At 41.5% G+C, this 26417-nt stretch overlaps 1 pseudogene; it reads right to left on the bottom strand.

Moving 5' to 3' along the window:
- Positions 1-3198: 3198 nt before the first annotated feature.
- LOC124546252 lies at positions 3199-3379 on the bottom strand (annotated as a pseudogene).
- Positions 3380-26417: the final 23038 nt, after the last annotated feature.

Here is a 26417-nt window from a genome sequence, read left to right as displayed (position 1 = left end):
CTGTTGTGAACATATCATAATTTCTAAACAGTAATCGGGCTTGAACTTTGTACACAGCAGGCGTCATACACCTCTGGAAAACTAGGTAGTGTTTGTGTTACAAAAGGTTCGATGGTTACTTGGTGAACAAGGTAGTAGTTTTATCACTTTACAGTTTGTCACCATAGTTTATCGTAGAGAAACTTGCAGGGAGAATGTATATCATGCACTGGAAATATATTTTTTACATTGGAATATTGACAGCATTGCATTCCACACTACAAATAGGTCAGAAACTGCATTGCTCTAACATTATATCGATTTAAGTGCAGAACCGTTTAGCCTTTGAAATGTGTTTATGTTCAATGATCATGTCTGCCTTTCTGATACCTTCTTGGTACGGACACTAAACACCGGAACAGTGCTTCAGAATTGATAGCACAGTTGATTTATGTAAAATGTTTCGAACTATGTCCGTCTGGAGATCCATCATGCATAAACTACACATTTCTTCTTAACAGTCTGTTATATCATCACAACACTCTCAGATCTACTATACACCGATGAAGGTGTGCTCGTCTGGAAAGAACTTGTGCACTTGGATGGGCGCTGTGAGTAAGATTGGTGCAGAACAGTCTTCACTGAACAGCAGTTATGGACTCAGGTCATTCTGTTCCTTCACGAGATGTGGAATCTAGTGGGTAATAGTATCCCCTTACTTCTGATCAGCTGAAAATTATATCGAGGACAGTGTTGTATAGAGGGTTGGTAAAAGACAATGTGGGAAGATATTTCAATATCCAACTTTATCCTAACAAGGGAACCTCCCCATCGCACCCCCCTCAGATTTAGTTATAAGTTGGCACAGTGGATAGGCCTTGAAAAACTGAACACAGATCAATCAAGAAAACAGGAAGAAGTTGTGTGGAACTATGAAAAAAATAAGCAAAATATACAAACTGAGTGGTCTGTGTGCACTATATGCAACATCAAGGACGGTATGAGATCAGGAGCGCAGTGGTCCAATGGTTGCCGGCACGGTAGCTTAGCGTGTTCGGTCAGGGGGTTAGCTGCCCTCTGTAATAAAATTAACTGGGATAATGGATCAACAACGAACTTAAACGGATGTCTTACGACGTCCGCCCCGACCAGATGCAACGAACAAAAGCGAACAAAATGAGATTATAAAAAAAAAAAAAAAAAAAAAAAAATGGTTAGCGTGAGCAGCAGTAGAACGAAAGATTCTTGGTTCAAGTTCTCCCTCGAGTGAAAAATTTAATTTCTTTATTTTCGCAGTTATGATCTGTCCGTTCGTTCATTGACGTCTAGTGTCCGTGTTTTGCGACCGCACCGCAAAACCGTGTGATTAGTAGACGAAAGGACGTGCCTCTCCAATGGGAACCGAAAACATTTGATCGCAAGGTCATAAGTCAACCGATTCCTCCACAGGAAAGCACGTCTGATATATTCTATACGACACTGGTGACGGCATGTGCGTGACATGACAGGAATATGTTGTCGACCCACCTACCTTGTACACTTGGCGAATAGGTAAAAAGATTCTTCTACCTTGCCCGATTTAGGTTTTCTTGTGGATGTGATAATCACTCCCAAAAAAGTGATGAAAACATAAGAGTTTGTCACATAAACTGCAACAAATGACTGCAACAGTCGCACAGTTTTCCCTGTGCTCTGTCAAAACATATGTTTTTAACGTTTTCAAATTTTTCCGTGTGTAGACCGTCAAATCCTGCATATGTCCAAGCAAATCTGAACATGTCCTGGAATTTTGGAGAACGAAGTTGATTGTGTGTGTGTGTGTGTGTGTGTGTGCCTGAACTTTGATAGTTGTCTGAAAATAAAAAAAATAAAATTTTCACTCGGGGGAAGATTCGAACCAAGGATTTGTGGTTCCACAGCTGCTCACGCTAACCACAGGACCACAGTGCTACTGAGGTAGTACTATCCTTAATGTTACATATCTTAAGCATGGACTACTCAGTTTGTATATTTTGCTTATTTTTTTCATAGTTCCACACAACTTCTTCCTGTTTTCTCGATTGATCTGCATTCAGTTTTTCAAGACCTATCCACTGTGCCAACTTATAACTAAATCTGAGGGGGGTGCGATGGGGAGGTTCCCTTGTAAGAATGAGAGAACGCTCTGTAACTCCCATCCAAATAACGAAAGATGGGCAATCATAGTCGTAAATTATGTTCCATGATGAAATGCTAGAAATATGTAGGTAACCTAACTGCATTGGTATATGGCGTTGTCTGGTATACTTTAGCGTATATGTTTGAGAATTAAGAATGATGAATGGACATACTGCACAGTCATCTATTTAAATTCTCAATGTAGTATATGGTAATCGAAAAGTAGTGGAGGGGGTGGTTTAGCGACGATACAGAAACTGGGGACTATGCTGTCATGTCATTTGTTGGCGTTGAAATTACAGAAAAAGTGATAAAATTGCTAAAATTGATCTCACTATTAACTATGGTGCTTATTACAGTACATCGTCACATACCAACTGTGTCTTTTCTATCCCTTCTGTCCATTGGTATGCTGATGATTCCACTTCATTCCAAACCGCAGATAGCATTTCTACCAGAAAGCGTAACTCTCTCAGCGGCTCTTGTGTGTGCCTGCAGAACCAACACCGCTTTTTATGCAGGATAACGGCAACATTATCGTTGTGATCATGTTTTTAATAGCAAAGTCCTTACGCAAATGTATGTTGCCAGTGGTAGAATCCTTCTGAGATCAGCTTCAAATGTCGGTTCTCAATAGTGTTCCTCGAAAAGAACATCGTCTTCCTCCAGGTATTCCCATTTGAGCTACCTGGTGAGTACAATCCGACTGTTGAAAAAAGAAAAAAAATTACTCGCCATGGAAAGTAACTCTCATGATCAATTTAATTAATTAGCCTATCAATTTGATACCAACAAATTTCCATCTGGTGGATGGAAGCGATGGCTGAGGTACCACGATTATGATTCTTGAGCTGGAGCGTTAGTCAGGAGTTCTTTTTTTTTTTTTCGTTGCGGCAATATCTTTTAATGAAATTTCAATCTCCCACCTACACAGGGAGAGACGACCACTGTAAAAAAATCAGATGTATTACCGATTTTGTAAAGTGATATATAGTATAAACCTGATATTTGCAGCTTGTCTGTGCTGTTACCTTAAGAGACTTCTTATGTAGCGATGCATTTAGTTACTTTAAGGGGAATTCTAAAGTGAGGAGACATCCTGTAATTGAGGTAGATCTTAGCACTCCCTCACGAGCCAAAAAGGAGTTTAATATTCTAGTCCTGTGATGCAGGGCATAACAGATATTAAGCTGATTAGAACAGATCTTTTTCTACTTGATGAGAAAATACTCAGAGGAAATATAGCCTACGCCATACGGTTACAGGATTTTCACAACAAGGAACGCTACTTTAGCGATGATAAAATGCGTGTATGCCCTGATTTTCTCTGTCTTCGAAAATAACTTCTATAAAAGAGAAAAATCTACATTTAGTGTGAGAAATTTGAGATGTATGGTTTACATCGTCGATGTCTCGGGTTGGGTAAAGTGGGTTTTTTAAACTTGGAGGCGGGTCTATGCTGGGGTGGAACTGGTCAGAAGTACTGTACACATCCAAGCCACAGCTGTTTGTTTCGCAGTGCACTGTGGCTGCCGGCAGGGGTGGTCACGAGGCTTCGGTGACAGATTATCTCGGTCAGTTAGATACAAAGAATGCACTGACGGTTGTGTCTGTTGCGTAAGAGAAGATTCAGTTGACGGGTTTTTGCACTGGACGATTATTCTCCCCATGTAAACTGATTGGTTGACTGCTTGGTGACAGCCACTTCAAGATCTGAGCGTTCGGTACGGCGAGTGTGTGGATGCCAGGAGATGGGCATGCAGTTGCCGGCATAGCCGATACATGTGCAAGCCTCTCCTCACCAGGGCCGGCGAGGCGGTCAGTGTCCCTGCTGGCGGCGGATGGCGCGACCACGGCGTCAGGCAGTCAGCGGATAGCATGCACTTCACATCGTGTGTATGACTGGTTGAATTTGTTTTTCTGGATATGTTTAGTGGAAACGATATGATGGAGGAGGGTGTTTGTGTTCTCGAACATCGGTGCATACAATATCTCGGATATATTTAACACTAACATCTGTTTGTGGCTGAAATTTCATTACTTGATTTACACAACGTTTGCCTGTGGTACTCAAAAGTTGAAAATATGTTTTATTAGAACAAGAATCATAGTAAGGTGACGGTGAGTGTTTTCAGCAATCTATTTAACTCCTGTAAATTGTTAAACAATTAATTTGATAGGGTAGTGCAAAAGGATTATTCCACTGTACTTTTGATGTCGATATTGCGTTAACTCTCTTTGTCTTCAGGATAGGGCAATAGGAATACAGTATTCTGGGGAGAGATGAAAACCTCTGTCTGCATGTTTCAAGACGTTGTTCACCCAGACAAACAGGGAGTGACTTCTTGAGAGAGAGAGAGAGAGAGAGAGAGAGAGACAGGAAGTGAGTCTGGAATTTTCCGTTCAACAGAATGCCATCACTTGATAACTTTGTTGGGGGGGAGGTGAGATCAAAGGAGGCCGATATCTGATCCTTGGCTGGAGGTGTTTACTGACACGATCTTTAATTAGGACATTGGGCGGTTTTGACCTACATGGCGGCACCATGACGTTAGAAACACACACAGGATACACCAAACGGTGGCTACTGTACCACACTTCATTCCATTCATGATTATAGACCACTTATTCAGGGTTTAACTGTCAGTAAAATATGACTGCTATATGTCTCTCGATCTGTACAAAATAGTTTGCCGCTGAAATTCTCGTACTCCTACACCAACAGCAGCAGTTTGGCTGGTAAATTCAGTAAGAAACCATCGGAATGCTCCATTCACATGAAGTTCCATGTGTAAAGGTGCAGGTGTTTTGTTTTTGCTTATTCGAGAATTGAGAACAACTGTGTCAGGTGAAATGACAAGTTTAATGTCGCAATATATTTCTCACTAAATTACAGCTTTTCACGCAGTTTTCAACTCCCCAACATAAAAACAGCGCAATGGCTAACGCATCTTGCCAACATCAAAAAGTGAAATAAGTTTATACACAACAATGTTAAATATTAACTCTCTAGAAGCACATTAATCCTAAACACAATATTATGAAAGTTTATGTGGAAGTTTCTTTACACTACTCCTAAGCACACTTAATGTGAAAATTTTAATTGGGCATTTCTTTACAAAATAGCTCCTACACATACATTATGATGTTGGTCAGTACTACGAAAATCGTCCAATTCCGGTTCAAAGTTCGGTACTATTTAGGATGACAATCAAGTCTACGGTGGATGGTTAGTGAAGTGACAAATTTGAGCACAAAATTACCCAAGGCCGCTCGAGTTTATCATGGACACAAGCTGGTGAACCAACAAGGTTTACGCCTCTGCATGCAGTATTTCCCTTAAGCTGCGACGTGCTGCTGTCTGCAAGGCTGCTCTCTCCCAATGAATTCCTACAAAACTAATCTGGCCTTTGCAGAACATTCCCTATGTTTCTCGTTATACGAGAAAACATGAAAACAGCCATAGTCTTATTATGTGGCGATATACACTCGCATGGTTGGAGCAGCGTGCATATTATAGTGCCTTCTCAGTTAGAACAATTTATTAATTTCGTTGGTTCGTTTCTCCACAGTTGGAGCTAAATTTTGCTACAGCTAGTTCTTTAGCTGGAGTGCAGCCGCTGTGAACGCAGTGTCCACACAAATTTCTTCTCTGCGTCATACGGAGCGTTAAGCACTCCCTTCTGCACTTGACGCCAGTTCAGAGAAGAGTCCCCTCTCTCATTTCTCTCTTGTCCTACTCATGGCAGAACTGCCTCCCTCCACTTGGGTTCCTTTTTCATGTCACGGCTTTTTTCGACTAATAGGAGCGTTCCTCTTATTTTGTAGAAACACCCTCTACCAATCGCAACGTCCCTTCTATCAAAGTGCGTTGAAATTTCAGTATTTTTCTCCATCCTAGTGCGTTTCCGCCAATCGGACGTTTTGTGCCTGTTGTAGACACCTAAAGTACATTGACCTTCCCATGTCGCACTCGCTGGACGAAAATGCGTCACTCTTTTGTTCTTATCCCGTTGGAATTCCGAAAACCCAGTTTTCTAAAGCTTCATCTCTGCCCTTGCGAAGATGCCTCGCTACAGGTGGTCGTCCGGCTCGAATCACCTGGTCTGTGGTGGCTGTCCCCCTCCTGCCACCCCTTCAAGTGGTTTCCCGCACAACTCCCACTGCGTGGCTTCGCTACACCATTGTGGAGCTGGCTTTTCAAAACTAAAAGCGACTAGACTCGCACTCCCTGTTCTACCTTCCACTAAAAAACATGCATTGTATAGGAATGGTGTGTTAATTACCATCGATTGACTGTCATCCCTTTTTGCATTACATATTGATAGTCAAATGTTCTCGTAACTGTCGATTTACTTTAGGTGTCATCTCCACCTTCTCATTGCGATTTGTAAAGGTCTCATGTAAGGTGCGAATCTGACCATTTATTCTGCCACCTTACACATGATGTCAGAGAATCACAAGACATTCTTTGTGGGAGGAGGGCGGGCATAGGTGTCTCTACAGGCTGGTTCGAATAAGGTGGGGGCAGAGCAATACAGTTCGGTGATGTCAGGCAGTTACATGATATCTTCTGTTTTCAAGTGTTCAGAGACCAGACTCCTCTCGTTTGGTCGGATGAGATGTCCCCCAACTGCCATTGTGACTTTAGAGAATCTCCACACCAGCATTAGTAGAACATCGAAAATTCCACCCATTTTTCTCCTCTGTAGGACAGTGCTTCAGATTATGCATTTTTTTCTATGATCTGTTGTGGGTTTTGAAAGATGTCATGAACTTTTAGATATGTAATTGTTCTGATTTTCGTGCCTGTACTTAGATTCCAGTGTGCTTCAAAAAGTGAGGAAAATAAAAAGTAAGAGCCTTAACATGTCAATTTCCCAATAAATTCTTTAACTAAATAAATAAACTATATTCGAAACGCTACCTTTTATCCTATAAATTGTTTCAATAAACAACATTGCACACATTGCCTTGTCTTTCAGAAATTGTTTAAGTAACATTCCATACACTGCAATCGATTTTCCGCGAAGTTCCTTAAATAAATAAGTAGATAGATAAACTATATTCTATACACTGCCTTGCATACCATACATTTCTTACGTAAACAATATTCCACCCATTGCCTAAATTGTTTAAACAATATTCCATACATTTCAATCGATTTCCTGCCAAAAGACCAATCAATTGAGTCTTTTTCCATCCAATTTCTAGGTGGAGGAGGGGAAAGAGATGGCTGGGGGACTTCCCAGATGGGGAGGGGTTAATGAATTGATCGATTTACTTAATTAGTCAATCAAATTGACTTCGAAAGTGTGCTTATATCGGTGACAGTAGTTCCCAGAGGGATGGGGGAGGAGAACAAGGGGTGGGAATTTCTTGTAATCATGTATTATCCCCAGGGGGTCATAATCCACTTAGCAGAACAATAGGTTAAGGACCCGTCAAGCAAAAGAGAACAATAGGTTTGCCCTATATGTATGCTTGCCTCTGATGTCGGCAACCCACACTAACAATTTGTGCTGATTTTCTCTTTACCCTGCTACTGTGGATTTCTTTCCCTATGTATGAGCAACATGATACGTTTATGTACGCTCCTGGTCAATTCTCAGAGCCTGCAATATTCATCAAACCCCTGCAGGTCATTCTGCAAATAGAGAAAGTCTTGTGGCATCGCTATTTTCGTATAGGAACCGAATAGTCTGTGAACAGTCTTAAGGAGATTGCGATACTGTCGAACTGATCATTTATATACATTGTAAACAGTGAAGGTCCTATCATACTTCCTTGCATAACTCTGGATTTTATATATACATCTGTCACTTTTGTTCAATTAAGATAGTTCCATGTGCAAGGATGTCTTGAATACAGTCGTAAATATGGTCCGATATTCGACAAGCTCGATTTTTTTTCACTTAACGGCAGTGGATAATGGCGTCAAATGCCCTCCGAAGTCAAGGAACACGGCGTCAGCCAGAACGCCGTTATTTACAGCGCTATGGGTTCAAAAATGGTTCAAATAGCTCTGAGCGCTATGGGACTTAACTTCTGAGGTCATCAGTCCTCTAGAACTTAGAACTACTTAAATCTAACTAACCTAAGGACATCACACACATCCATCATCGAGGCAGGATTCGAACCTGCGACAGTAGCGGACCCGCGGTTCCAGACTGCATCGCCTAGAACCGCTCGGCCACTCCGGCCGGCTGCGGTATGGGTCTCATGAAGTAACAGAGCGAGCTGAGTTTCGCAATGACTCTGTCTGCAGAATCCATGTTGATCTTTATAGTGGAAATTTTTGATCTCCCTAAATGTCGTATTCTTGAGCATAAAAAATGTTCCATAATTTCACAACATATTGACTTTCTTAACATTCCTTGCAAAACTGTAGTCATAATTGCTGTCACAGCCCTATGATCAATGATATCTCCCTGTACGTTAACTCATGCAATAAGTTCAGGTCTATTTGTACTAGGAGGTCTAAGATGTCACCTTCACGAGTTGGTTCTCCAATTATCTGCACAATGTAATTTTCGAACAATACATTCAGAATAATGACATATGAGTCTCTGTCTCTGACACCAGTTTTGATGCCATGATTCTTCTTATCTATACCTGGCAAGCTGAAGTCTCCCCCTATTATAGCGGCATCATCAGGAAGCTTATTAACGACATTCTGCAAGTTCTCTCTGAAGCGCTTTACCACTACAGCTCCTGACACAGGCGGTCTATACAAGCATCCGATTACCATTTTCACTGGTCTCTCGTGCTTAATATTGCCTAGATTAATTCACATTCGGAATCCGTGATAATCTCGATAGATATCGAATTCGTTATTGTAATACAAACACCGCCACCATTGGCGACTAACCTATCCTTACGATAAATATTCCAATCTGAATTTAAGATTTCGTTCCTGTTCCAGTTTCAACTAATTTTCCGTTCCTAATACTATCTGGGCATTATAACCTGCAATAAGCGATTCTAGTTTTGAGATCTTTCCTTGGCTGCTACTGCAGTTAACTAATATCATATTAACGTCTTCTGTGAGGACGAGCATTCTTTGAGAACATTGTAGCTGATTTAACTTCTATTTTGGCAGACAATTCGTCTCTGATCCTAAGTGGGAGGGTGTTCTCTAACCTAAAAGAACCCCTACGTGCAGCACACATACTCCACTACCCCTATAGCTGCTTTCTGCATGCCCGAGCCATTAAGGGGAGCTCTAAAATTCTGCATCCTATATTGTACGTCGAGAATTTGCATCCGGTATTGTTACAGTGTCTGCTGAGTCTCTACTCCAAACTAGAGGACCGTGATCGACCCTGGATACAAGTAAATCAGCTTAGGCTGCACCTCCCCCTCCCCCCCCCCCCCCATGAGAAGCTAGTTATCTTCGCCAAATCAGGCATAACCGAAAGGAACTGAGGATGGCCGCAGAGCCCAAGTGGCAGGCGTCATTCGTTCCGTCATGTGCCACTATTTTCAGCCAGTTGCACTCAGTACCTCTTTTACATCACGGTAGAAACCCCCTGGCAAACGTACCGAGTGCATACTGGCATTCTTTCCTCCCCTGCATGGAGGTCCATTACTTGCCTAACGTTGGAGGTCCCAGTACCCAGCAAAACCACCCTCTGTACTTGTCCAGACTAGGAAGGAAAATCAGCCACTGACCCACCAGGAGAGGAAACCCATGGCTGTTCAGAAACATTACCAACACTGGATAGTATCTCGTACCTATTGCTAAGGTGTAAGGAGCCAGCCATGCAGCTCGTTCCCTCTTTCAGCTTCCACCCACAACACGCAAACCCACCATCATCCACCATACACTCTCGATTCTATCAGGTGTTGGGTATCAGAAGATGCAGCGACAAACTGGTCGTCATGGAATTCCAACGGCAACAAGGACGTCTCAGGTCTCATAATTGGCGACTTAATGTCGCCGCAGCTTTTAGCAGCAGCCAGAAGTTATTCGACCACGCCAATGCAGCCTCCAGCTGTTTACAGACAACAGACAATTCTCCTTTAGTGCACTCACAACAAGCATAATCCCTGTCCATGTCGTACTGAATAATAAATAAATAAATAAATTAAAATATCAACAAAGCATTGAGGAGTGGCTAAGGAAGTACACAGACCCAAGAAAAACAGAAAACTACCCGACTGTGTCGCTACTGAGGTTGGTATGTAGGCAAAATATAAGCGAGAGAGTTCTCACTACAACGTAAGATCTTGAAACAGAAATAAATTTCTCTACTGTTAGTTACTTTTTACTAGAAACTCTGCTTGCACATAAGGTACCGTAGGAAAAAAATACGCTGTGTAGTAACACGAGATTTAAACAAGTGTCACGCAACGCGGATCTTCAGACGGCGGATCGCTTCACTCACATGTGCACTACGATTTAAGCAAAAAACTTAAGAGTGGTAAACATTAGTTTACACAGTAAAATCTACAAGTACAATTCACTTCTTCCGGGAAATACGTAAAAAACAAAAAGTAAACTAAATTACCATATTGTTGTTGTGGTCTTCAGTCCAGAGACTAGTTTTATGCAGCTCTCCATGCTACTTTATTCTGTGCAAGCTTCTTCATCTCCCAGTACCTACTGCAACCTACATCCTTCTGAAACTGCTTAGTGTATTCATCTCTTCGTCTCCCTCTACGATTTTTGCCCTCCACGCTGCCCTCCAATGCTAAATTTGTGATACCCTGATGCCTCAGAACATGTCCTACCAACCGGTCCCTTCTTCTTGTCAAGTTGTGCCACAAACTCCTCTTCTCCCCAATTCTATTCAATACCTCCTCATTAGTTATGTGATCTACCCATCTAATCTTCAGCATTCTTCTGTAGCACCACATTTCGAAAGCTTCTATTCTCTTCCTGTCCAAACTATTTATCGTCCATGTTTCACTTCCATACATGGCTACACTCCATACGAATACTTTCAGAAACGACTTCCTGACACTTAAATCTATACTGGATGTTAACAAATTTCTCTTCTTCAGAAACGCTTTCCTTGCCATTGCCAGTCTACATTTTATATCTTCTCTACTTCGACCATCATCAGTTATTTTGCTCCCCAAACAGCAAACCTCATTCGCTACTTTAAGTACCTCATTTACTAATCCAATTCCCTCAGCATCACCTGACATAATTCGACTACATTCCATTATCCTCGTTTTGCTTTTGTTGATGTTAACCGTATACCCTCCTTTCAAGACACTGTCCATCCTATTCAACTGCTCTTCCATGTCCTTTGCTGTCTCTTACAGAATTACAATGTCATCGGCGAACCTCAAAGTTGTTATTTCTTCTCCATGGATTTTAATTCCTACTCCGAATTTTTCTTTTGTTTCCTTTACTACTTGCTCAATATACAGATTGAATAACCTTGAGGATAGGCTACAACCCTGTCTCACTCCCTTCCCAACCACTGCTTCCCTTTCATGCCCCTCAACTCTTATAACTGCCATCTGGTTTCTGTACAAATTGTAAATAGCCTTTCGCTCCCTGTATTTTACCCATGCCATCTTCAGAACCATATATAAGACAATTAGTACTGCTGCAGGCGTACTATCTGTTCCTCGACACTGACTGCACTGGCCACCGAATCTAAGTTACAAAAAGAGATAGTTTGCCGGTTTTACTGAAAGTTCGTAAGGAAAAAGAAGACGACGATGACCGAGCATTCTTTGTGTCTCTGCTGCCATCTTTCAAGGCTTTAAACGTGGATCTGAAGCTGTTATTTCTCAGTCAGGTACTGAAACCTGCTCATGTCGATTAAGGAAACTAATTAGGCTAACTTAAACACACACCCTATTTCCATCTAGTTCTTTTCACCATCCATAGACCTCTTTCAACGACACACCACCATCAATAAATAAAAAACAACGCCTTGGGAGAGCCATCCACGATAAGAATCTGGTGAGCAGGATGTATGAGACAGGCGAAATACCCTCAGACTTCGAGAAGAATATAATAATTCCAATCCCAAAGAGCTCAGGTGTTGATAGTTGTGAAAATTACTGAACTATCAGTTTAATAAGTCACGGTTGCAAAATACTAACAAGAATTTTTTACAGATCAATGGAAAAACTGGTAGAAGCCGACCTTAGGGAAGATCAGTTTGGATTCCGTAGAAATGTTGGAACATGCGAGACAATACTGACCCCACGACTTTTCTTAGAAGATAGATTAGGGAAAGGCAACCTGCGTTTCTAGCATTTGTAGACTTGGAAAAAGCTTTTGACAATGTTGACTGGAATACTCTCTTTCAAAATCTGAAGGTAGCAGGTGTAATATGCAGGGAGCGAAAGGCTATTTACAATTTGTACAGAAACCAGATGGCAGTTATAAGAGTTGAGGGGCATGAAAGGGAAGCAGTGGTTGAGAAGGTAGTGAGACAGGAGAGTAGCCTATCCTCAACGTTATTCCATCTTTATATTGAGCAAGCAGTAAAGGAAACAAAAGAAAAATTTGGAGTAGGAATTAAAATCCAGGGAGAAGAAAAAAAAACTATGAAGCTTGTTGACGACATTGTAATTTTATCAGAGACAGCAAATAACCTGGAAGAGCAGTTGAAGAGAATGGACAGTGTCTTGAAAGGAGGATATAAGATGAACATCAACAAAACAAAGACGAGACTAATGGAATGTACTCGAATTAAATCAGGTGATGCTGAGGAAATTATATTAGGAAATGAGACACTTAAAGTAGTAAAGGAGTTTTGCTATTTGGGGAGCAAAATAACTGGTGATGGTCGAAATAGAGAGGATATAAAATGTAGACTGTCTATGGCAAGGAAAGCGTTTGTGAAGAAGAGAAATTTGTTGAGTATAGATTTAAGTGTTAGGAAGTATTTTCTGAACGTATTTGTATGGAGCGTAGCCACGTATGAAAGTGGAACATGGACAATAAACAGTGTAGACAAGAAGAGAACAGAAGCTTTCGAAATGTGATGCTACAGAAGAATGCTGAAGATTAGATGGGTAGATCACTTAATTAATGAGGAGGTTCTGTATAGAATTAGGGAGAAGAGGAATTTGTGGCACAACTTGCCCAGAAGTAGGGATTGCTTGGTAAGGATACGTTCTGAGGCATAAAGGAATCACCAATTTAGTATTGAAAGGAAGTGTAGAGGGTAAGAAACGCAGAAGGAGACTAAGAGATGAGTACACTAAGCAGATTCAGAAGGATGTAGGTTGTAGTAGTTATTTGGAGATGAAGAGTCTTGCACAGTATAGAGTAGCATGAAAAGCTCCATCAGACCAGTCTCTGGACTGAAGACCACACCAAAAACAACAAAAAGTAGGATCTACATTCAAGAGTATGACAACACCAGTGTACGTGTGCTACGGCTTCTGACCAGTCACCTCGTTTGAGTTTGTTTGCAACAGATTTATTCTTATAATGAACAGAGTATAGTCGACCACAATATTATTGCACCTGCGAGTGAGGGCCCTTCGATCCGCGCATTGTGAGTTTTTATCGTGATATTTCACGAGCACATGCTGAACCACTTGAAAGTATTTGGACACGTGTCCCGAAATCATTCACATTTTGATGTGTTTTCCTTGGTCACCACTGTATTTCTTTACTGTAATCTCACCGCATGTTCCCGATAATGGCCACAGGAGGCCAAGTGCAATAATATTGTGGTAGGGTAAGAATGGTCCTAAAGTTTCTCTTTCAGCTCAACATGTAAACAAGCAGCATTGTATTTAGCGTGTCCTTCCTAAGAGTTATGAGGCACACGTTCTCTTGCTTTTTGGCACAAGGTCTTTTTTCGACAGTTATTTGCAATTTCATTTTTGCAGTGTGTAGTTGGAGTATGTTGAAACAAATACTGCTCACCACATTTTTCCCGAGGTGCCTGGTGTCGACAGAAAGCGTCAATTTGTTTCCTGTTATAAAGAAAATGGTTTTTAAGTGGAATTTTATGTTCCCATTCGATAGAACGGTTCCAAAATTACGATATTGGTTTTATCCATATACAGGGTGGTCCATTGATCGTGACCGGGCCAAATATCTCACGAAATAAGCGTCAAATGAAAAAACTGCAAAGACGAAACTTGTCTAGCTTGAAGGGGGAAAACAGATGGCGCTATGTTTGGCCTACTAGATGGCGCTGCCATAGGTCAAGCGAATATCAACTGCGTTTTTTTAAAATAGGAACCCCCATTTTTATTACATATTCGTGTAGTACGTAAAGAAATATGAATGTTTTAGTTGGACCACTATTTTCGCTTTGTGATAGATGGCGCTGTAATAGTCACAAACATGTGGCTCACAATTTTAGACGAACAGTTGGTAACAGGTAGGTTTTTTAAATTAAAATACTGAAAGTAGGTACGTTTGAACACTTTATTTCGTTTGTTTCAATGCGATACGTGTACCTTTGTGAACTTATCATTTCTGAGAATGCATGCTGTTACAGGATGATTACCCGTAAATACTACAGGGCTATTACAAATGCTTGAAGCGATTTCATAAATTCACTGTAGCTCCATTCATTGACATATAGTCACGACACACTACAGATACGTAGAAAAACTCATAAAGTTTTGTTCGGCTGAAGCCGCACTTCAGGGTTCTGCCGCCAGAGCGCTCGAGAGCGCAGTGAGACAAAATGGCGACAGGAGCCGAGAAAGCGTATGTCGTGCTTGAAATGCACTCACATCAGTCATAACAGTGCAACGACACTTCAGGATGAAGTTCAACAAAGATCCACCAACTGCTAACTCCATTCGGCGATGGTATGCGCAGTTTAAAGCTTCTGGATGCCTCTGTAAGGAGAAATCAACCGGTCGGCCTGCAGTGAGCGAAGAAACGGTTGAACGCGTGCGGGCAAGTTTCACGCGTAGCCCGCGGAAGTCGACGAATAAAGCAAGCAGGGAGCTAAACGTACCACAGCCGACGGTTTGGCAAATCTTACAGAAAAGGCTAAAGCAGAAGCCTTACCGTTTACAATTGCTACAAGCCCTGACACCCAATGACAAAGTCAAACGCTTTGAATTTTCGGCGCGGTTGCAACAGCTCAGGGAAGAGGATGCGTTCAGTGCGAAACTTGTTTTCAGTGATGAAGCAACATTTTTTCTTAATGGTGAAGTGAACAGACACAATGTGCGAACCTGGGCGGTAGAGAATCCTCACGCATTCATGCAGCAAATTCGCAATTCACCAAAAGTTAACATGTTTTGTGCAATCTCACGGTTTAAAGTTTACGGCCCCTTTTTCTTCTGCGAAAAAAACGTTACAGGACACGTGTATCTGGACATGCTGGAAAATTGGCTCATGCCACAACTGGAGACCGACAGCGCCGACTTCATCTTTCAACAGGATGGTGCTCCACTGCACTTCCATCATGATGTTCGGCATTTCTTAAACAGGAGATTGGAAAACCGATGGATCGGTCGTGGTGGAGATCATGATCAGCAATTCATGTCATGGCCTCCACGCTCTCCCGACTTAACCCCATGTGATTTGTTTCTGTGGGGTTATGTGAAACATTCAGTGTTTAAACCTCCTCTACCAAGAAACATGCCAGAACTGCGAGCTCGCATCAACGATGCTTTCGAACTCATTGGTGGGGACATGCTGCGCCGAGTGTGGGAGGAACTTGATTATCGGCTTGATGTCTGCCGAATCACTAAAGTGGCACATATCGAACATTTGTGAATGCCTAAAAAAACTTTTTGAGTTTTTGTATGTGTGTGCAAAGCATTGTGAAAATATCTCAAATAATAAAGTTATTGTAGAGCTGTGAAATCGCTTCAATCATTTGTAATAACCCTGTACATTAATGCAATAAATGCTCAAAATAATGTCCGTCAACCTCAATGCATTTGGCAATACTTGTAACGACATTCCCCTCAACAGCGAGTAGTTCACCTCCCGCAATGTTCGCACATGCATTGACAATGCGCTGACGCATGTTGTCAGGCGTTGTCGGTGGATCACGATAGCAAATATCCTTCAGCTTTCCCCACAGAAGGAAATTCGGGGACGTCAGATCCGGTGAACGCGCGGGCCATGGTATGGTGCTTCGACGACCAATCTACCTGTCACGAAATATACTATTCAATACCGATTCAACCGCGCGCGAGCTATGTGCCGGACATCCATCACGTTGGAAGTACATCGCAATTCTGTCATGCAGTGAAACATCTTGTAGTAACATCGGTAGAACATTACGTAGGAAATCAGCATACATTGCACTATTTAGATTTCTATCGATAAAATGGGTGCCAATTATCCTTCCTCCCATAATGCTGCACCATACATTAACCCACCAAGGTCGCTAATGTTCCACTTGCAGCCATCGTGGATTTTCCGTTGCCCAATAGTGCATATTATGCCGGTTTACGTTACCGCTGTTGGTGAATAACGCTTCGTCGCTAATAAAACGCGTGCAAAAAATCTGTCATCATCCCGTAATTTCTCTTGTGCCCAGTGGCAGTACTGTACACGACGTTCAAAGTCTACGCCATGCAATTCCTGGTGCATAGAAATGCGGTAAGGGTGCAATCGATGTTGATTCTCAACACCGACGTTTTTGAGATTCCCGATTCTCGCGCCATTTGTCTGCTACTGAGGTGCAGATTAGCCGCGACAGCAGCTAAAACACCTACTTCGGCATCATTTGTTGCAGGTCGTGGTTGACGTTTCACATGTGGCTGAACGCTTCCTGTTTCCCTAAATAACGTAACTATCCGGCTCACGGTCGGGACACTTGGATGATGTCGTCCAGGATACCGAGCAGCATACATAGCACACGCCCGTTGGGCGTTTTGATCACAATAGCCATACATCAATACGATATAGATCTTTTCCGCAATTGGTAAACGGTCCACTTTAACACGGGTGATGTATCACGAAGCAAATACCGTCCGCACTGGCGGAATGTTACGTTATACCACGTACTTATACGTTTGTGACTATTACAGCGCCATCTGTCACAAAGCAAACAAAGTGGTCCACGTAAAACATTCATATTTCTTTACGTACTACACGAATATGTAATAAAAATGTGGGTTCCTATTTTAAAAAACGCAGTTGATTTCCGTTTGAGCTATGGCAGCGGCATCTAGCTGGCCAACCATAGCGCCATCTTGGTTTCCCTCTTCAAGCTAGACGAGTTTCGTTCCTTGTAGTTTCTTCGTTTGATGCTTAAGCCGGCCGAAGTGGCCGTGCGGTTAAAGGCGCTGCAGTCTGGAACCGCAAGACCGCTACGGTCGCAGGTTCGAATCCTGCCTCGGGCATGGATGTGTGTGATGTCCTTAGGTTAGTTAGGTTTAACTAGTTCTAAGTTCTAGGGGACTAATGACCTCAGCAGATGAGTCCCATAGTGCTCAGAGCCATTTGAACCATTTTGATGCTTATTTCGTGAGATATTTGGCCTGGCCTCTATACCCTGTACAGATACGTAAATTATTGTGTATGACTTAGTACACAATGGTAAGTAGAAGTGGGTGACACAGTGGTGCAGCAACTGTCATTGTAGGGAAGCTGGAGAGGAGCAGAAGTAATTAGCGAACAAGTTGACACAACAAACAGAAGATTTACTTAAATTGTATTTCTCCAAGTGTACGAAGATACATTCCAAATAATGCAGAAATAAACAGAGTCCAGCTATCACAATGTCAACAAGGATGAGGATCGCTAAAGTAAGAACGAACATTGGCGTCACAGCGAAGAGGCTCCAAGTGTGAATAGGGATGAGGGCCTGCCGCTGGCCGATCTACACGCGTCAGCAGAGGGTGCTCGTGGTACTGAGCTGCTGGCGATGTGGCTCAGTTTGCGCGCTCCATTGGGTCCACTGGGTCCCACACGACCGCTATCGGCGTCTGACGGAAAGTTGCAATTCCGTTGCAAGTTCAAGATGCCCGACAGCACCGCCTTGGCCTGTGCTGACTGCTACAGCCATGCATAAGCGATGCTCATCGCTGGTAGACCACTATAGTTCAATTCTTTTATCTTGGCGGCTCGCGCATGCTCGTCCAGACGCGGGAGATTGCTGCGTTGCCAGTTGCAAACGATGCACGCGCCAAGGGAAGCAGCGCCATAGTGTAGTATAGTTCGCAAACTTAAAGTTTAGGGGGGAGCGCGCAGTTTATGAAGTAAAGCCACCACGGCCGCATTAACCCTTTCGCTGCTACAGAGACGTGCTCCCAGGATTCCGCGCTGTGCGCGATTTTGTCATCACTGCACCGCTCGCCTGTGGTAACACATGGTGTTCCGACTGCTTTGACACACTTATCATTTGATTTCACAAAAACTATTTGGCCCAAAAATTTGATTTTTGCACATCTTATTGACTGATACCTTCCTCCCATAAATGACTTAATTTTGTTTCGATGTTCAACGCAGTTATTGTGAAGCATTAAATATAGTAAACCATTGCCCGAAATTTTGAAGAGTTTGCATAGGTAAAGGTCCATAGCGTATACTTTCCGCATAGTCGATTTTAGTTGCCACAATGTTGAGAATGAAATGTGGACAAGATACCTAAATTTCATATAAAATTTACTGTATAACAATATCTCATTTCATTCAAGTACCAGATAGGTGTCGTATGTAATATTGAGATATATTCTGTCTTTCGCGACTGTAATAAAATTTTTGTTTATACCAGAGTCATTTCGCTTTTTTTCTAAAAAGTTCAGATTTAAAAAAAAATTGGCGAAGTACACAAAACTGAATTGTGGACATAATATAACACAGAAACTAAAATATATTGTCAGTGAGGTGCAGTGTGCAAACAATTTGTGTTTGTCACAACTGACAGCAAATATTTGCCAAAACAGTCGACGAAAACGTTGAATATGATGATGTTCAAATGGTTCAAATGGCTCTGAGCACTATGGGACTTAACATCTGAAGTCATCAGTCCCCTAGAACTTAGAACTACTTAAACCTAACTAACCTAAAGACATCACACACATCCATGCCCGAGGCAGGATTCGAACCTGCGACTGTAGCGGTCACGCGGTTCCAGACTGTAACGCCTAGAACCGCACGGCCACACCGGCCGGCATGATGATGCCGCCAAAGCAGCGAAGCAAAGAATTGTGTCAGACAATCAAGTAGCTTGGCAACGTACGAGCCGAAATTCTGCTCTAAGTAAACTTTTATTACTGTCGCAAAAGAATATATCTCAATATGCATAGTAAAACAGTGACTGCGGAAGAGAAGATATACAAACAGATAACATGAATGTTGTATGTGTGCCTTTTCATTGTTTTTAATTGCTGTGAAAAGAAATATTGGGGGACAAAATTAGAAAAACCGAAAGCTTATTAAGATAATAATGAAGAGACAAAGCACAAGAAATTTCAAAAAATTACATTCAAATGAATAAAATTCATGAAGTAACACACTTCGATATTGTTTTATAAATAAGAAAATACGAAGCACCAAACAAGGTTTGATCTCAGAACCTTTCCCTTAGCAACCAAACACCTTAACCATTACACTAATGCAAATTGTCAGTCAAAGGAATTCCTGGAGGACTCTAAAATATCACGCAAAATACCGACAAACACTGTTGGTGTGACTACGAATTACGTTTCGTCGGAGTACTATAGGAAATAAACAATTACCGCTGTTCTTTATTGCAAAAAAGCGATTCGTGAGAATGATACAAACACCTTTCCTTGCTTATTGCTTGTTTGGTTTAATTAATTAATAGAATATGAAGCAATTGGTATAAAGAATGCTTTTTCCAAACTTTCTATTAAAGAAAGTCTGCTATCAAGACATTGCTTTTGTTCAATTACTTTATTTATGACTGAACGTTTCTAAAACTGAAGACAGTCGTCCGTGCTCTGCACTGCAGTCGAGTTCTGGCAACGCTGTTCTCTGTTCATTGGCTGACTGTGTTTTGTGATGTCAGATGCGCAGAACGAACCTAAACTCGGCCGCCGTCGTAAGTGAGGCGCACTATAGTTATTCTTCTTGTTTTACTGTCCCTGTTAATGCAAATCCATAAAACGAATATCGTACTAGACTACTTTGGAACCACTCTGTCGAATAGGAACGTAAAATTTTGTTTTAAATATCATTGGAAAGATACTACACTCTTTCTGTCGACAATGGGCATCACATGAAAGATGAGATGAGCAATATTTGTTTGAGCTGACACCAGCTACACATTGCAAAACTGTAAATATCTGCCGCAAAATCAGCGAAAATGCGCTTGATGACTCTTATGAGGGACACATCACAATTCACGTGACTATTATAATTTGATGTTGGCTGCATCTGCAGTACACTTGGACCATATAAGATGTACTGCACATGACGTAATTGCGTAGAAATAAACATCTCGTCAGCTGACTAGCGACAGCACCTATTTGCAGGTCATTTGTGGAATACTCTTCGATTGGTCTTTATCTCGATTGTAGTATTTTCAAAAAAAGTTACTTTATTACAATGATGGAACCTTGTTTAGCATTTGGCTGCAACGAAAGATGTATGAAAGGAAGTAAAACATCGTTGCACAGGGACAGCTCGTAAAAAACGAACACTTTATCGAAATTAAGTCAAAGAATTTATAAGCTGAAGCTGGGGGATATCATTACCTAGCAGATGCTAATGGTCTTCCATTTGAAAGTCTCTAAATGTTACGAACTGAATTATAAGCGTCGTTATACACAGACGGAAAAAAATAGTAGCACCAAGAAGGAATTGTGCGATGTAAACGAAAGCTGGCGAGCGTGCTACTACATCTGAAAGATGATGTCTTCTCAAATGTCGCGCCAGTCGTATTAGAGTGACGCTAGTAACACCACTATGAGAATGCAAATCAGATTTGCTTCAAAAACGCGCTTTAACGCTCGTAAGCGTTACTTACCTTTGAGATTAGATGTAGTAGTGAGTTGATTTCAGTCAAGAATGCCTTTAAGGCGACGAAGACACCAGTATCAGCACCTCACTGAGTTTGAACGAGGTCGCGTAATATGGCTACAAGAAGCTGGATGTTCCTTTTGTGACACTGCAGAAAGACTTGTCAGAAATGTAGTCACTGTACATGATTTTTGGCAGATGTGGTCACGAGAATGTATGGTCGCAAGAAGACTGGGCTCCAGATGGCCACATGGCAGTACCGAGAGGGAAGACTTTCGTGTTTAATGTATGGTCCCAGCGTATTGTACTGCATCTGTAGTACCAATCTGAGCAGCAGTTGGCATTGCAGTGACACAACGAACTGTTAGAAATTGGTTACTTCAAGGACTGCCCCGAGTCAGATGCCCTGTAGTGTGCATTCCACTGACTCCAAATCACCGTCATTTGCGAGTTCATTGGTGTCAAGTGAGAGCTCATTGCAGGGTAAGGTGTTTTATGATGAAAGCTGATTCCGCTTCAGTACCAGTTATGGCACTGTTTTGGTTAGAAGGAGGCCAGCTGAGGGCCTGCAACCAATCTGTCTGCATGCTAGACACACTGGACTTACACATGTGGTGCAATTTCGTTTGACGGCACGAGCACTCTCGTGGTTATCCCACGCGCCCTGAGTGCAAATTTGTGCTTCACTCTGGTGATTCGAGCTGTCGTACTGCCATTCATGAACAGCATTCCAGGGGGCGTTTTCCAACAGGAGAACGCTCACTCACATACCGCTGTTGTAACCCAACGTGCTCTACTGGGCGTCTTCATGTTCTCTTGGCTTGCTCGATCACCAGATCTGTCACCAATCGAGCACATATGGGATATCATCAGACGGAAACTCCAGTGTCATCCACGAACAGCATTAACAGTGCCTTTATTGACCGACCAAGTGTAACAGGCAAGGAACTCCCCATGCTACAAACTGACAACCAGCACCTATACAACTCAATGGATGAAAATTCTGGCGGTTAAGCTGATTATTAATGTACCAGCATTTCACATTTGCAATGATTTATCTCGCTCTATATTAACCTGTGATCTTGCTGAGTTAATCACTTAAATGTGTTACCTAGACAGATGTATTCTCGAAATTTCATTACTCTACATTAATGCTTTGTGGTGTTGCGGTTTTTTCCCGCCTATGTATATCTGTCTCGGAAAAATACGTGCGGAAATTTATGAAATATTAATCTATAAACCGATGAATGACGAAGATTTTGAGTCGGTAGAGTGCTAATAGCTGACTCATTAAAGGAATGTTCTCTGTAACCAACGTTTTCTCATAGATTTCTTATCTTGATATTGTTTCGGGATGTGTAAAGGGTCATAGAAATAAAAGCCAGACTTTGTGAATAGAAATGGGCATCATTTCCTATAAAATAGAGTAATAAGATATTTCACACTTAGGCCTATAACTGAGGAGTCGTCAGAAAACTAAATGCATCCTATCTCTATCAATGCTTGATTTCAGCTATAACAACAATAGGGTTAATTGTTGGTTGGTTCCACTACGCATAATAATTAATGACAAAAATGCAACTTTTCTCCTTTGTCATGTGACATAGTTGTTGGTTACAAATCTTAAGGTGGCAAAGATTTGGACAATTTCTAGGTTGTTATTTCTTGTTGAGTTCCACAGATGTTATTAGATGAGTTGGCGCTCTGTTTTTGTTAAATTCTAGTAGTTCAGAAGAATGTGATGGCATAACCAAATTATCCCAGTAAAGAGTACATTAAGCTGTCGGAAGCAACATCAAGAATACGGCAAGTAGTATTTTAATTATGAGCTGATAAATTATAATAAGAGTAACAGAAATGGCGAAAAATAATACGTTGTTGTCCAAATGCAAGTAAACTCATACTGTCCTTAAAGCGACAGTTAATTCTGTTTTGATATAGTTTTCGTAACATCTGCACTGAGATTTTCTTGTGTTTTGAGCAGTATTATGATTCATCATGGAGTCGTGTCGCCCTTCTCTCCTAGGAACACTCAAAAGCTTCCTTGACAGTTTCTCGACTTCATGGAGCTCAACGCCTTTTACGTCGACACCCGTGCTTCGCAAACTACTGCGAAAGGTTTCTTCCCGTTCCATTCACTTACGAACTGCAGGAAGAATGACTGTTTCACTACGATATTGCTTTAGATTTCGTTAATATGACTTAAAGGTAAATAATATTGTGTTCGTAGATCAATGAGTGACATTATGCACGAAATATCTTTCCACAAAAATTCGGCGATACCACTCGACTTTACTCATTTCACGGCTTCCTTTCCTCTAATCAAATAGAACTAATTATTTAGTTCATCACTATAGTATCAATAGTGACTGTCTTCCATTAAGGAGTATTCTTACAATAAATAGCATATAACTTTCTATGGCATCTGATTTGTTGTGATAATCATTTTTAGAGGGTCATCCTATGCCAACTAGTCCATCCTCCTAGCCTCCCTTCGTTGATATCTAAGGTTTCGTTGAAATGTGATGATGAGATTCCAACAGTTAGCGAAGGAAACACCACAAATTTGTAGCTTGTGGTACGCATTACGTAAGGTGCTGTACCCATTCAACTGACAGTGGTTAAAACATTATGCATGACTTTCCAACGCTTTTGACTAAAAGTTTACATTGTAGTTAACAGTGCCCTGTGATACTCAATACATCAATTCTCTGCTAACTGTAGAAACTAACTTAGGATTCAAGGATGAATAGTTTGCTTTCCATGGCCCCTCAAACCTGGGAAAAATTTCTTCAGGGCAGATATTTCCCATAGTTTGATCATTAGTTTTTTCCAAACAAAATAAACTTAAGGCAGGCCTCCTTTTGTATGAATGAAAAGCCCTGTATGATTAACAATGTTACCAAGTTGTAGGTATTACACTTAGTTTCAAATATATTTTTAAGATAAAGAGGGTTCCAAAAGAAAAATTTGCATTAAATTTCACTACTTTTTGAAGTCCTAACTCTCAAAATGAATACTCCATTTTTTTTACGTTTAGCTATCAATTGAAAGCGCTTATCTTTGTCTACAAGAGTGTTATTTGTTTCGCTGTTTCCGGAAATTCGGTGCTATTTAATCACTTAAGCACGCACATTATTACTCCTGTTTATTGGGATCACACCTGTGAGGTCCAAACATTGGAATTTGTTCAGTTTGTGTTATTTTAGTTACACAGGCCATCAAGAGGAGTTTTCAGGTATTGAATATACAAATCAGATATGAGGTGTTGGAGTTACAACTCCATCAGGAATGTGCTGAACTGTTTTGACATTACTGTACCTAAATATGAATAATTTTTTGTTTTTCCTTCTCCTCTTCTTTCTGCATCACTATCAGTGACTTGCCACAGTGCTAGTCGAAATACTTACATTTATTTTAATAAATTTCGGAATTCACAGAGAAGTAGTTACACATTGATGCATAAGTAATAACAAAAGGATTTTCATGGCCAATACCAACAACAGTATATAACTTAATACTGAAGACATATCAAACGGATGCATAGGAAGGATGAGCTCGCAAACAAAAGCCAAGATTTGGTGCTTATGGCGAATTATCAAAAAATAAAAGTAAATAGTAATCGATAAGAGACTGGATATGTACACTATACGCAATAGAGGCTATGGTAAATCAGCCACACTATTCATCACTTTCTGGGAACACAAACACACACACACACACACACACACACACACACACACGTGTGTGTTTGCATGTGCCATCATATGTACCATTTTCTGTCTTCACAGATGAGCTATTTATTATCACAGTAAGACCCAAAAATCATTTCCAAAATACAGAAGTTACCATATACAATGTGGACCAAAAATTAGTATGTCATACACTGTGTGATCAGAAGTATCTAGACACCCCCAAAACATACTTTTTTTCATACTAGGTGAATTTTACTGCCACCTAGAGCCAGGTACTTCATATCAGCGACACTCATTAGATATCGTGAGAGAGCAGAATGGGGCATTCCATGGAGCTCATGGAATTTGAACGTGGTCAGGTGATTGGGTGTCACTTGCGTCATAGGTCTGCACACGAGATTTCCACACTCCTAAACATACCTAGGTCCACTGTTTCCGATGTGATAGTGACGTGAAAACGTGAAGGGACACGTACAGCACGAAAGCATAGTGGCCAACCTCGTCCGTTGACTGACAGAGACCGCCGACAGTTGAAGAGTGTCGTAATGTGTAATAGGCAGACATCTATCTAGACCATCACACACGAATTCCAAACTGCATCAAGATCCACTGCAAGTACTATCACAGTTAGGCGGGAGGTGAGAAAACTTGTATTTCATAGTCGAACGGCTGCTCATAAACCGCACACCACGCCGTTAAATGCCAAACGACGCGTTGCTTGGTTTAAGAAGAGTAAACGTTGGACACTTGAGCAGTAGAAAAACGTTGTGTGGAGTGACGAATCACAGTACACAATGTGGCGATCCGATGCTAGGGTGTGGGTATGGCGAATACCTGGTGAACATCTTCTATCAGCGTGTTTAGTGCCAACAGTAAAATTCAGAGGCGATGGTATTTTTGTGTGGTCGTGTTTTTCATGGAGGGGCACGCAACCCTTGTTGTTTTGCGTGGCACTATCACAGCACAGGCCTACATTGATGTTTTAAGCACCCTCTTGATTCCCACTGTTGAAGAGCAATTCGGGGATGACAAGTGCACCTTTCAACACGTTCGAGCACCTGTTCATCACGCATGACCTGTGGTGGACTTGTTACTGTAGTGGACTAGCCTGCACAGAGTCCGGACCTGAATTCTATAGAACACCTTTGGGATGTTTTAGAACGCCGACTTCATGTCAAACCTCAACGACTGACATCACTACCTCTCCTCAGTGCAGCACTCCATGAAGAATGGGCTGCCATTCCCCAAGAAACCTTCCAGCACCTGATTGAACGTATGCCTGCGAGAATGGAAGCTGTCATCAAGGCTAAGGGTGGGCCAACACCATACTGAATTCCAGAATTACCTATGAAGGGCGCCATGAACTTGTAAGTCATTTTCAGCCAGGTGTTAGATACTATTGATCAGATAGTGTATTACAAGTGGGACGTTATCATCTCAACGATTGATCTTCGACACCATGTAAACCAGTAACAGCACACAGTATCTCCTTAGCTCATCCCAGTGTTATGACCAACTCTATGTGGTAAGGGTACATTTTATACCTTAGATCTAGAAATTCTACAATCAGTTACCCATTCGTCTCGTCTTCCATGAGACCAATCACCTTGTTGCTTACCGGTATTATGTTACATGGGTTATGAGACTCTTAGACATATCGAGTGAATTTTGGTGACACGTCATCACCTCATATGGATCACAGCTCTTTGCCCAGTAGATGAAACGGTTAGGATTCA

This window comes from Schistocerca americana, chromosome 8 (genome assembly GCF_021461395.2).
Source record: "Schistocerca americana isolate TAMUIC-IGC-003095 chromosome 8, iqSchAmer2.1, whole genome shotgun sequence".
NCBI classification, from domain to species: Eukaryota; Metazoa; Arthropoda; class Insecta; order Orthoptera; family Acrididae; genus Schistocerca; species Schistocerca americana.
Note: the sequence above shows the minus strand (reverse complement) of the source record. Positions and strands in the feature narration are given on the sequence as shown.